Here is a 14,731-nt window from a genome sequence, read left to right on the forward strand (position 1 = left end):
GTATTGGAGAATATGAGAAAAGAACTAACAAAAACGAAAGAGAAAAATAATCAGCATTAGAGAGTTTTAGGAAAACGTAGAAGTTTCACGATAACGTTTCCGAAAACTTGATAGGCCAATTGCTTGACTCCTTAGGAGTTGGTGACATCACGTTGCTGGTATCGTATCGACAGTGATACGGAATCGGATTCGGAGGGCGCTTACGTTTTCCTAAAACTCCCTAATATCAGGATGGATTAGATTGGATTGTATTTAAAAGATATGGAGATTGTGGCTCCACGACGGAGAAGAAGGAAGAACGCTCACACGCAGCACAGCATGTACTGCAAAACAATCGCCTGTAAACACCTTGCCTGGCTACCTGAAACGCCTGCTTAACCCACAACCCTTTCTCCACCTCATTGAAGCGGTTGATCGCGAAATGCTGAAAAGAGAAAGGCCGTGCCGTTGTAGTGTTTCCTTACCAACCCATGATTGTATGAACACGAAACATGAGACAAAACGCATTGAAAGGTGACGCATCTCTAAAGTTTTCAGCGAGCAAGTTGTACTCGCTTTGAAATGCACGTAAAGCACGAACACATTGTTTGTCGGTGTCACAACTCTCGTCTGCTGTTCAATTTGTCTCTCGGAGCTCACATTCAAAGTTTCCAGCGCCCGGAAACGTAAACTTTGGGAAAGGCGGCTTTTGTGGAGCTGGTGTCACGTATCTGTTTCCTCAATTGTAGCGTGAAAAATGGCGCCACAATACAATAGAGCCCCGCGAACTCCACTCGTTGTATAACATCTTCCGGAGCTAAATGTTTGCGGGTGGGAGGTCGGTGGGTTCCTTTCGAAGTTCGTAATTCGAAATAGTTAACAAAACTGAGGTCGAACGCAGTCAAAAGTTTGTGTCGGCTCCTAGTTCGCTATTTGTAACTGTCACTTGAGAGAGAGAGAGGAAAAAAAAAAAAGCTCTGGAACCAGTGTTGCCGTTCTTGCGACTTTAACGCCAGATTTAGAGACTTCCGGAACACTTCCGACCGCGACAAAATGTATCATTCTGGTGCATAGCGACAATCCTATAGTGGCTTGAGCGGCCAACCTATGTACTTATTAATGGGGTTCAACCAACCAATGCGGACCACCACAGACATTAGGCGTTGCAACGTGCCTCAAGCATTCAACTGCCAGTTCGTCAATTTAGACAAACTCAACCCAATTTCTTTTTTATTTTTTGGACGTTTTATTTTTCCCCGCCTACGACTTCAGCTGATCGCCGGCAGGAACTTTAGTTGAAGACATGCAAGCAAATTTTTCTAGGCTAAGCGGCCATAGGTGTCACGCTCGCATACCGATACTACAGCTGGTGCGGACCAGCTGGCATGCTTTGAATACTTGAGAGCAACTGTGCTGATTCTACATATTCTACACTAGGTTCTTGTTGTGACTGCTACAGCGAGTAACCGCGTTTCTCGCTGAAGGGATATTTACTTTTGCTTAAAGAAAAGATGAGGGCGAGGGGAAAAAGTAATGAAAGACAGAGAGAGAGAAAAAAAACATATGTAGGAAAGGCTAGCCCGAAGCGAGGCGCCGTTACTAAACCATTAGGTGAGTCCGGATAACGCTGACATTATCCGCATCCGCGCTCTACCGGCGCTTCTAGAATCTGCAACCGCAGCCGCGCCGCTTGAAATATGTGTATCCGCAGCGGTATTAGAGTGGTTTGTTCTTCACTGTCCTGGTGGTTCACCTGCAATCTGAGCCAGCACATATCAATATCTGATGCACTCACACAGGGAATAATGAATTTTTTTTACTTTGTTCTATTATTATTAGTTGTTCCTTTCCGTTGAAGACGAATTATCCCCATCACGCCTTTGATTCCCGCCAGACCGAGCTGTTCCCAGTCCCACAAAAGTCACAGAGATCCAAAAGGAAGTAAAAGAAAAGGCTGATCAAAACTTGCTAAGGCTTACAGTTAGTTTGTTTCTAAGGAAAAAAAAATTGAGGGGAAATTGAACTCGTCTCCCGACTTGTTCTGCAACCCCTAACATAAATTCTCACCCCCTCCCCTACCCACCAAAAATACTTCTCAGCTGCTGTACTCGCAAGTTCGCTATTCACTGTTCATATGTTCGTTGTTCAGAAGTCCACCACTCACATGTTCACTAGAAGTCCACTATTCACAATTAGTATTCACTATTCGCAATAATCCCAAGATCCTGCGCAGATAATCCTAGATGGTTGTGTTCATCCCCACAGCTCTGAACAAATTTCACAAGTGCCGTCAAGGCGGCATGCCTCGTATTCGGTGCCCAAAGACCCAACCCCTTCACTGTATCGAAGACCCCGCTGCCTAGTCGAGCAAGTGTAGCTTTCAGTGTAGCTCTTTGAGACGCATACCTAGTGCAGTGCATTATAATATGCTCACTATCGTCCACCGTTGGACAAGCCGAACAATTCGATAAATCGGCTCTCCCAACTTTATGAAAAAAAAATGACGGCCATAAGGCACATTGAACCGACACCGGTGTAAAAATGTCTCAACAGAGCACGGTAACGTGGACGAAGGCTTACAGTAAAAGACGCAACACCAAACAGTTCATGCTTATAATGCAGCGGGATCTACACGAAAGAGCGTGACTCATGCTTATATCAACATGTCTGGACACGTAGTCGTCAACAACGCGGATTTGACTCGCGCCATTGCATGCACCCTACTTTGTCCCCAACTCATAGTCAACCGACACCGAACAGCAAACGAAGCACTCTCGCTGTCTTGTGTGCGACCTATTTCCTGTAAAGATCGAATTGCCCCCTTGTCTCTCTGGTCGGCCAATCCCAGCGTCCTTATGCAAACAACGGACGGTGGGGAAAGTTCGCTAGTCAGGAAAAGCACAAACTGAAAAGCGGCGAGAAATACAGGCAGAGGAAGAGATGGTGAATGAGCTTTGATCTCGTCAGACGATCGCGTTACAAGCGGAGGAATACATCGAAAATGGGTTGGTCCCTGCTAGAAATCTGAGCCGTCAACACAAGTGTCGTGACGAGTTCGTTTTGGATGAGTCGTCGCTTCGGCCTGAAAAGGCTGATTGCGCTTCCATTCTGGTTGGAGCAGAGCCGTATATTAAAAGGGAGTCTGGCCATTAATGCGTCATGCGTATACCTGAAGCTCCACCCACTTTTTCAGCTTTCTGACCAATGACGTCTTGAAATAGGGCACTATCTATTGTCCCCCTATCCAACATGGGCAGCGCCATTTTGGGTGGCAAGTGGATTGGATGGGATTGAAATGGATACCTCTCGCGATCTGCAAAACTAGTGGATTTTTTGTGCAAATTTAATGAACGCCACCCAGGCTGCGCAAGGGACGTTGGGAATTGTCGTCTGCTTCCGTCGTTGTACCGCTGCCAGCAGAACCACCTGCTGGTACACATGCTGTCGTCGGTACGATTTTTTAACTTATCTACATAAACAGTTGGAATAAAAAAGGCAAGAATGTTTATAATCATAAGATTAAGTAGTTAAATCGAAAATTTACAGCACATTGCCGTTTTTGTTATGAGTTCGTTGTGATCGCCATGTTCACCAGGCCTAACACCGACGACAAAACGTATTATTTTCGGCTAGATATCGATAGCAGAGCGTGCGTTGAAACTGATTTTCGAGAAATGTACGTGAGGATGTACATCTGCAGCGTAAAATCGGAGTAGTCTGCGAAAAGTTTTTGTCACGAAATTCTCGCTTCACCGTGTTTGTTTTCATCGCCATTTTGGGTGGCAGTAAGGTGTCATGGCGACCCCCATGGTAAAAAGCAAACCAATCAGAGGCACGGAACTGTGATTGACAGGTCGTGCCTCTTTTGTGACTCCTCCGAATGGCCAGACTCCCTTTTAATATACGGCTATGCGTTGGAGTAGGTTTCGGTTTCGACAAAGCGAACTGGTGTAGTTACGCTGTTGCGCTTTTAGGGTACTGCGTCATATCAGATTGCTCGAGCAACGGCAAATTTAGGAAGGCAGTGTGAACGAAGGATGTCCATACACTTTCTTGGTGTTGTTTGGAACGCATTAACTCGATGGAAGACATTGAAGCGGTCGATTGAAGACAGTGGCATTCCAAGTATATGTATAGCTACACGTGGAAGCTTTCATGTAGCAAGAAGTAAAGAAGAAACCGAAACAGAACTCAGTCGAAAAAAAAAGAAAAAAAAGTAAAGCCTCCCAAAAATGCATTAACGACCTGTGAAACCTGTGCTCCAGAACAAGCAAAAGGCGTTCGGTATAACGATTCTTTCTATTACTCTGCGAGAGTACCCGTACACTCAATGTATGGCGTTATTAATGTTGTGCCCCTTAATGGAATTTCTGATTTAAGTAACATCGACTAGGTGCTGCAAGGGTATCGAGTTGAGAACAGAAAAAGCTGCACGTTAAACACTTACAGAGAACTGCTGTGGCATTATGTGAAGTGCACATAAATTACTGCTCGTGTGTTAGTGACAAGTGTTCCATTAATGCAGCGGTTAAGTTCGCGGAAACACAGCAGCGCGTAATGGATAACGAATTGGAATCGCAAGCTTCGTTGAGCAAGCCGCTCTCAACCAAAAGTACACTTCCCTTTCTACGCTGGGCCCGCTATTATATAATGATTATCTTCATTAAATCCCTTTGAGCATCCATGGAACATTGAATGAAGACACGTGACGGGCGGAATATGAGGCCCATGTTCGAACTCTCGCAGAGTAGCTAAAGAATTTTTCATATGCTTTTTTTTATCGGTATACCGGATGTTCCATGAAGGTCCGCCGGCGGAATAATCAATGAAAAATATTACAGAAACAAACCCGCGTCGACACTTAATGATTTTTTCAAGTAATTAATTGATTTCTGTTCACATAGTTCTTGCGCGGAGCAGCGTGCCAATGCGCTCTTTCGCTCAACTATCCGGCTTCCAGTTACGTGTTCATCCGCCTGGTTCACACACGGGCAATAACGGAAGATAAGAAACAGACGAACGGAAGAGACGCTTCAGTGTTCTCTCCCCTTCTCTACCCGACAGGTACGGTTTGGGACAAACGCGAGCGGCGTACCTTTTCTTCGGTGTGACATCCAAGCGGCTGGCGGCAGCGGGTGACTTCACTGTTTCCGAGGGGTGTAAAAGGGTGCGCTGTTAGCGACACACAGCGGTAGTTTCCACTCCCAGACACGCCCAAGCGACACCGGAACTACTACTAGGGACCATACTACTACTGTGTGTCACTAACAGCCCACGCTTCCACCACCCCTCGGAAGCAGTGAACTCACCCGCTTCCGGCGCAGCGCAATGAAAACACTACCGGATATTTTCACATTTCGTAGTGGAAAGCAATGACATCTGGCAACTTTTCACGCGTGCTGGGATCCGACTAAAGACAATCTGCGTTCCTATCTTTGGCACTCATATGTTTGTATGTACTACTGTAATACGGTTGGTACCCCCAAACACTGACAATGAATTGTGAAAGAAAGTCGCAAGTGTTCCCAGCTGTTCTCCTTGTTTTGCTTGTCTCTATAGTCCATCCGTCGTGTGTTATATAGGCACGGATGTTTCCTTAAGAGTTTCGATCAAAAGCTCAATGGGCGACTCCATGTTGGGAAATGCGAGTCCACCGTAGCCCACGCCGTGCACAGCTCACTGGCCACCGCGAGATGTGGAGCATTGCTCTACTCTCACGACGGCGGCTGACGTACTCGCGCATTGGCGCCGCGCTTCGTCGAGTGTCGTCGAACTATGAACTCACCGGCGGCGCTCGGGATGCGCGGCGATGCGCTGCGCGTCGTTACGCTCCCTGCGTCGGACTCTAAACCAGCCTATAGCGTGCCTTTATCCTTTTACTGTGGTGATGACTAATGCACAGCGAACGCTGTGTACTAGTCTGGTGAAGACGGCATACCAGAGTATCTCTTCCGTCTCTTCCTTATCTTCATTCACCCCCATGTGCGAACCAGGCGGATGAACAAGCAGTTGGCAGTCAGATAACTGAGCGAAAACTCGCATCGGTGCGCTGCTCCGCGCAAGAAATATGTAAACCGAAACTAATTAATTACTAAAAAAAATCACTATGTGGACGCGTGGCTTTTTTTTCTGGAATATTTTTCTCTGTGTAGGCCCCGATCGGCAAAACAAGGGTTTCGAGAGCGTCCGAAATAAAATTTAAATGTTTAAATGGATCGGATGGGTTTCCCACATGTGCTCGTTGTGCAGCACCCGCGTCACGCTCCGCTCCTTGCGTCATTTCACTTCCCTCTTTACGGACCCTAAATTTTCAAGTTTTATGAAATACACATCGCATGTTGCTCGAAGAAGTTTATGTTGCCCGAGAGGTTTCTGATTAGCACTGTAACGTCAAGGTTTCGCCACAGAGTTTTTCTGTGTCTCCTCGTTCAGTGCGGCCTTACACATTGCTATCTCTCTCTCTCTTTTCCTTTTTTTTGCTACGACGCAGCACTAAGGTGGCATTCGTTTCATCTCTAGCACAACATCTAAAGAAGCTGAGGATCTTTCATTCTGACTAATGCTCTTTCGTTGTGGCTCTACTAAAAAAGTCGAGGGTTGCATTTTCGCTGTGCTCCACAATACTCTTTCTTATGCACAGATCCTAAGATGCACATAAACAAAAAAGAACAAAAAAAAAAGGCGAAAAAAAAAAAGGCTCAAAGAAACTGCTAGTGTGATGGCTGAGAGTTAGATTAAGGAAGAGACACGCAGAGTTGCATAACGAATAGCGTTGGGTGGCTCGAAATACGCGGTGGTTTCTCAGACATAAATCCCTCTGTAATGAGCAGAGAAACCGAAATGAAGGTGCACGGGTTCGCATTTATTTTCGCGAATTTTCTTTTGAAAGCTGCTTCTTTTTTCGAGTGCTTGGAGCGGTATTTCACCTTTTTCGCTGTTGATTGCCGGTCTCGTCGTGATATTCTGACGTGAAGTTGTTACGTGTGTCACCCATAGAAAGGCAGAGAGAACTCATGTCGACAAACGTTATTATAGACGTTGTTACGTTACCGGTTTCTCTCTTAAATTACTCTGAAAATGTGAAACGAAATCAGTGAAGTGATGTTCAGGAGAATGTAATAACTTGTCACCTTTGGATGGGTTCTTGCAGCGACAAGGAACTGCTAAACAAAATCGGTAAATAAGTTTCTACTGCCATACAAATGATTGAGGGGACCGCAAAGGTTAAAGGTTCGCTAGGAGAACCGGAAAAAATCTCGTTTGCAGCGCACCACTGTGTGTTCAGAAGATGTCCCACCACGTGTTTTAAGCCATGTCGTATGCGACAGCGACAGGGTGTTTTGTCATTGGTTCCATTGAACTCTATCGCGGACTCTATGGGAAAAAAAGAAGCTTGGGGAAAATTGGGGAGAAAGTGCATCTTCTAGTTCCCTAGATTTCAATCACTCCCTATTTTAGCTCTCTAGATTTCCGTGACATTTAATTCCGAAAGGGACCAGTGGTTGTGGCAATGCATCTGAGCTCCGAAAGAACTAGAATTACTTTTTTCTTCTTCTTAGGGTGTGTACGGTCCTCTCCTGGCCCCAACAACATTTCGTTTCTGGCACTCTGTAACTTGGACGAACAACTCTTAACTTCTCTACATGCATGGGGCACTCCGATGCATCTAGGACATTTGTAAGGATGGCAAGCTGCCCTGAACCTCGTTGCCGAGGCGAGGAAAACTTCCTCCGCCGTTGTCCTCTTTTAGTCCCGTATGCTTGATCAGCTGCGTAAGCCGACTCCTGGAACGCATGGCGCCACGCAGGCTCAAACAGTGGCCTGAGAAGAGATCTGTCTTGCCTCAGGAGTTATCGGATCCACGACCTACGCTATGCTAGAGACCTGGACACATGGCAACCGCCTATGGGAGAGCCAGGTCATGGGTTAGTTACGCTAGTGGCCGCTTCAAGCGCCACATACCATTATTGGGGAGAGGAAATGACATGTGCACTTGTATCATCATTGCCACCGTCGTTCGTCATGGTTACTAGGCTACACAGGGCTACTAGGCTGTTGCTACCGCTGCACGCGCTACCCTATTCCGTACCTCTTCGTCGTTGTCAACACAGCCCATCGTACATTGCCGAGGTTTCGGCAAACCACGTGGTAACGAATAGTGCTAACTAGCGCCAAATCCCATCGCGCAGCGGCGATTGCTAGAACTACTACCCAGGTGCTGGGAGCTTTGCGGATGTCCAGGTCTCTAGTATAGTAGATATAGTAGATAGTATTGTAGTATGGTCTCTAATATCGGTCCGAAGTGGATTCGGTATTGGATTTAGTGTTAGCGGTTGATGAATCGTGCACTCGAAAAAAGCTAGCTGTCGTCGTCTTTCTCAGCCACACTTGTTCATCCACTTGTTCGAGCCGGCTTGGCATATGGCACATAGGGCATTACGTGGGCACTGCTGCGCTTTTATTTCGCAGCACACTAGAGTTCTTTGCTTTGCATGATTGCATCACGTTTCCTTTAGTTTTAGACTAGCTCTCCAATTACCCACAGGGCTTCGACGTAACAGTGGAACGAGTTCGTTTGTGCTTTTCATTTCGTCCGCCGCTGTACCAGAACTGTACCCCACATCTCCTCTTCCCATACTCGAGTTGCTCCGAGTGTCTCCGATAACACAATACGAATACCCTGCGGCAGATTACGAGAGGATTAAGCGTTTCTTTTTTTCGCTCTACGCTTGTTTCCGTCTGGCTCATGTGTAGTGAAAGAAACTAATGGATGGCGACCGTGTAATTGTCGTCTCTCGTTGCTGAAGGAGTCGCTAGAGGGAACCACGGCTTCCTAATCACTCGAATAGCAGCTGCGCTCAGAATCCTAAAATGGCTGGGAGACTTCGGGCGTGCCATTCTGTGCTTTCGTAACTATAGGATTGGTTCGCGGGTTCGGTTTCCTTGATTTTATTACGAAAGTCGGCGAATTGCAACTGGTGAGCCGGCGCTGCTTTTCGCCGTGAACCGATCCCTATTTTTTCGCTTTTGGTTTCGTTACGGTGCTTCAGCCGTGTTACGCGCACCCTTAATCTCAGTGAGAAGAAAGTAACTGTGGGGCGTAACTCTTTGCATGATTTTCCCACGCTAAAAAGGCGTTCAACAGGGGCAGTCTCGGCGTATCGTTCTGAAGAAGGACAAAACGACATTTGGAAACTAATGTGTTGAAAAATATGGCACTACCTGAACAACTTAACTACCTTTACAATTTACGGATGCTTTAGCCAAAAGTGCTAACTAATGGCAGTTACAAGAACTTTCCTGAAAATATCCTGTTACTTATGTAATTAGTTCCTGAAGCTGTAAGCAGATACTCTGACAGACTGTTACTTGTAAAACTTGTAAAAAAAGTTACTTGTTACTAAAAAACACTTGTTGCTAAAAAACAGTTGTCACCAAACCCTTGTTACTAAAACACGTGTTAAAACACTTTAAAGAAACTTTAAAACTTTACTTTTACTTTAATTTTGCTTTTGCTTTAACTTTCCTTTAAATTTTTTTCAAAAACCTTTAACGTTTCTAAAAACTTTAAAAACACTTGCTACTAAGAAAACAATTACTTACTACTACGCACGATTTAGCCCGGAATGAGAAAGAAAACACATTCCATTCGCTGGTAACAAAAATTTGGGAGAGCCCTCATTGAAATGCAATTGATTATGACAGGTAAACACTTTAAGGCACATTTTTCTAGCTTCGAACCTTTTCCATATTTTTATGGACACTTTCCTCGCTAATAATGACAGGCACAGGGACGTGCGTTACATTGACTCACTTCGTTCAATAAACAACATCTTTACACTTTCGTTAGCGTAACCTAGTAAAAGGAGCCACCGACACCCAAACGTACAGACAACAAAACTTTTCCCCCATACGAAGGAAATTCGGCACCGACGGTGTTGTCTAGATGATTTTCCTGAATTTTCCTTAGACAGTGTCTGGCGAATAGCGGCACAGTTGCCCGTGAAGTCGGCCAAGGACGCAAGATTCCCGAGCAACATGCCGCGACACCGGCGGGCAAGCTGCTCGGTGATAATACGGCCACCACCCAATAATCCAACCAACCAAAAGAAATGCATGAAATTCCCCTAGAAGCGACTTTGGAGGCACAATGAAAAAAAAAAAAAAAAAGAAAAGAAAAGAAAAAGAAAAACTTTTAGAGACATTATAAAAGTCGTCGAGGATCCGTCATTAAATATCAGTTAAAAATGCTAATGGGTCGAGTACTAAGCCTTGGAAGCGACAAAGGTATGCAAATTGCGCCTGAGGAGCATGATGAGATTCCCCCCGGTATTTTGCTACTTTACGCGTTTGGCGACATTCTTCCCCTTGAAATCACTAGATGCTCGCAGCATACATTTTGCATCTGCTTTACGCGTTGAGAATAATCAGTGCCTTTCTAGTATCAGGAGAACTCAAAGAGTTTATCAGGATCTTTCTCCATCTCTCTCTTTTTTTTTCTTTTTTACGTCTCTCTCTTTCTCTCTCTGCAGCGCCAGCCTGCTGAGCCTGCATAAACGTTACGTCGTCGAAGAGGAGGTGAACGTGCGGGGGAAGACACGGATATTGCTAATACAAACTAATTCTAAGACTAGTAATTAGGGGTGTGCGAATAGTAATTTCAAATACGAAGCGAACACGAAGCGGGAGTTCTTGCAGTTGGGCCGGTTTGCTAACGAGCAGTGCAAAGGCAGAGCGACATAAGTGATATTTCGTCACTGTGCGTCACGTGACAACTATGATAATGAGCGGTCTGTCTGTGATCCACAGTGGTCGGTCTGTGAATTAATCATGCCCCTCCCCCCCCCCCCCCACACACACACAAACCTGAGGTTACCGAAATCACGGCACACGGCACACCGTGTATAACGTCCCTCGCCCAACTTGTACCCTGCCGCCAGGTTGCTGGCGTCCCCGACCAGCAGGTTCGAACCCGTAACCTTGAGATCAGTGTCACGCTATACCGACTGATCAATCGAGGCAGATGTATGTGCCATAAGTGTATCAATCCTCTCCAGCGAGGATGAAATGCTCCAGAGTGGCACATGTACTGTGGAGCTTCTCCATCCGTGCTCACAGAAAAATCACTGTTCGAGAAAGTACTCTTTTAAACGTTTTTCGGGTTGTGCGTATTTTTCACCTTGGAAAGGTTCTCCAAAAGTAGGACGCCAGGATATCCTTAGCCATTCTTTCGTTCTCGAAGATAGCAAATGTTCAGAGAAAAGTTCTTGGACGTTGAGAGCTCTCGAAGAACGGTTACTTTTCTGTGTGTGGCCTCACGTTCAGGACGCCGCCGGTAGAACTGAACAGACGGCGTACATAACCCGCAGCTGTAAGGTGTGTGTGAATTTAAAAAAAAATTGAAGAGTAGCAAGCCAAATATTGGCTGACCTCTCTCAACACTTAAAAAGAAGAAGAAGAAGCTGTAAGGGCGCGTAGTTGTCGTCGTTCACGGATAGCCACAAGGGTGAGACGGATGTAGAAAAACTCCTCACTTTATATTTATTGAAGAAAGGAATATCGCCGCTCCAGCTGGCTGCTCGCCACCTAGCGGACCCCTGTAGAAGCACTGATGAATGATATCAATGAATGATAGTAACAGCAGCCCGCGGTTATGTTTTGCGGTTACCCGAAACGATGCCGAAACTTCCCTTCGTATGCAATGGAGTTTCCCGGCTTACAGAACTCAAACAGCAACAAGCCTAGCCTAGTCACGCAATAACAAATACTGCGAAGAAGAAGATTCAATTAGAGTAAATTCAAGTCAAAGAGGAAAAAGGATACTGTCCCAGGAGCGGCGTGAACGAAAACAACGAAGACAGCGGGAACGACACATTTGTACAATTCTCTGTCCTAGTGGTGGAAGAAGAATTCTTGTAACGTGTTTCGTAGAAGAAAGCGTAAGGAAGCCACGGCCATTATCTCATTGGTAGAAGAAGAAGAAGAAGAAGAAGCTGCGTGAATCATTCTTTTCGCCGCCATCTTGAGGAAGACGCGAGCGCCTTTAGTAGGTAGTTGAGCTTCGGAAAGATTCGTCACAGGTAAACAAACTATGCCCGATATAGGAATTCTATTAGGGTTACGTTCATGCAATGTATTCAATATTGACTTTATGACATCACTGCGATAAAATACATAGAGCGGCGTGCGCTCCCGTCGTGATGACGAGCGTATATGATCGTTTAATTCCTTCCTGGTTGACATGTTTAACAAACTTCATGCCAGCGATCACCGACTGCATAGGTAAATGCCGTGCTTCGTGAAACATGGGAGCGCGTCACCGCAGCATGACACGACGGCACACTGCGAAAATGATTTGTCTTTAGCTGTCTCGATCGGTTTTTTTCACAACCGACACCCCCACGCCCAACAAAAATTTTGTCGCACATAATGATGGAATTGCTTTTCTCTCGTTCTTTTCTCTCTGAATCTTTAAAATCCTTATTTTCGTATAAGCATTTACCTACATTGCTGATGTATGCAGTACGAATACACACAAAAGGGAGTCCTGAACGCAGCGATATGCTTTTTGAGTAAAAACCTCCTGAACGCGTCTACAAACTTAACTCTAATGTATCTACGATCCATCACGCTGACACACTTCCTGCAACACTGATTGGTTTCACGAAGCCCGATCTGGCAGATAATTCATCAAAACGCTACAATAGACTCGTCACTTCGATGCGTTTCGTACTGGAACACAACAAACAGAAACCCAAACAACCGCACCTTACAAAAGACTTCCTTATGAAGAAGTTGGACCTCCCCGAACCTGTCATCGATTGAGCGTACAAGAATTCCCTGTTATCGGGAAAGAGCGGTAGGTATCCCCCCCAAAAGGAGAGGAATAAGGGAAGAATGTTATGTACCTCAGACAAAGTGAGCTTACCGTGTTCGACGGTTGTAGGTGTTCTCTATACTGAACGTTTGAAAGCATATCCATCAGGGTAGCAACAAATGTTGTCGATGGGGGAGATTTTGTCGTTTCTATCTTTCGCCATTTTAGTTTGTCCACTACGACTGCCCTTGTTTTCGGTTCGCAGGTGTTGGCCACCTGGAGTTCTTTTCGCTCGATGTGGATTGATTATTAATAGATTCTTCGTTCAGGAACATTGACCAGCCTCACCGCTAGATGGAGTAAGGAAGTGCCAGGTGATAGATATATCCTCACAAGGAAGCATTCTTTGCTGTATCGTTGGACGAGGTGGACATAGCAACAAAGTTGGAACTGCTGGTTCTGTTGAAAGATACAATTTTGTTCAGATATGTTGGGATGCGGATGACGTGAGACTGAAGATGTGTACTGTTGAACGTGAGCGGGCTCGAGAATGTTCTACGTGCTATGACTATCTGAATGCATCCAAAAAGTATGTTGCGCAGTATAACATGCGTGCAAGGCGAATTTAGAATCAATACACGTTGCTAGGCGTTGCGCCTAAGTCAGCTGAAACTTTGCAGACCGATAGCCATGTGCCTGGAATTTGGTGTTGGTGTTGGTTAAGCCCGCCATAGTGGTGATGGTGGTGATGATGATGATGGAACTGCTTGCCATATTCGACCACGCTCAGGCGGGCAGTGTCACGATTATAGCAGGTGCGGATCGTGCGCCCTGGGCCGACTTCACAGGTAACTGCGACGGCAGCAGCCTAAAGATGCAGCAAAATCTTAGCCCCGTGCATATGAGTGGCCAATCTCATTCGAGCTGCCATTTTCTTCACGTGTCTGCTTCATAAAACCTCAGTCATCATCATCATCATCGTCGTCGTCATCATCGTCGTCGTCGTCGTCATCGTCATCATCATCATCATCATCATCATCATCGCCGTCGTCGTCACCGTCGTCATCGTCACTGGAGCGGGTTAAAAATGACTGGTGTGGACTGATAACTTGCTAATTTCAACGCGTGCATAGGCTCCATTTTCAGACGGTACATGCCAAATGCACATCGTGCAGCGGATAATAGCTTGGTTCTGATCTAATCTTGTCCGCTACTGTAGATAACTGATTTCTGAAGGAAGAAAATCTATCAATGATGTACTCGTACACATATCTAGCCTTCATAGACCTGTGTGTCGAGCTGCTCCCCAAGACCCCGCGGGAGAAACGAGAGGAGCAGCCGCATTCATGGCAGTGAAAATGGGAAATGTCCTGCGGGTGTTCTCGGCAGTGAGGGCATGCTCCCTTAGCCTGACATTTGAGCATTTCCCTGTCCGTTCTACCTACGCACGACCACTAGTAAGTGGGATGGAGTACACCACTGCTTACCATATTCGTATACAGGATACATCGAGAGTTGCGCTCATCGCCAGTCAGTGCAATGCCCCCTCTAACAGGTTTTGAGTGTGCCGAAAGAAAAATATGTAAGGCCCTTTTACGACCTGGTCTGATATGATCAACACATATGTTGAGGATGACTTTAAAGCTTGAGGACAAGAAATTGCGGGTAATTTTGCTCCGGTAGATCAGAGGTGAGATTGTGCACGTTTGCGCATGGACCTCAAATCAATCCAAGATGTGCTCCAGAGACACAGCTCTGGTTTGAAGCTGTGCGTGCTTGATGAACGATAACACACACACACACACACATAAAGAAATGATGATGAGATGGGGCTGATGCCGGCCAGCAGGCTGTGCGCTGCCCCTGTGCCAATTGTAACCTTACGGTCATGAGCATATAGAAAAACGGGATACACACAGAGTTCATCAAGGGTCT

This window comes from Ornithodoros turicata, chromosome 5 (genome assembly GCF_037126465.1).
Source record: "Ornithodoros turicata isolate Travis chromosome 5, ASM3712646v1, whole genome shotgun sequence".
In the NCBI taxonomy this organism is placed as follows: Eukaryota; Metazoa; Arthropoda; class Arachnida; order Ixodida; family Argasidae; genus Ornithodoros; species Ornithodoros turicata.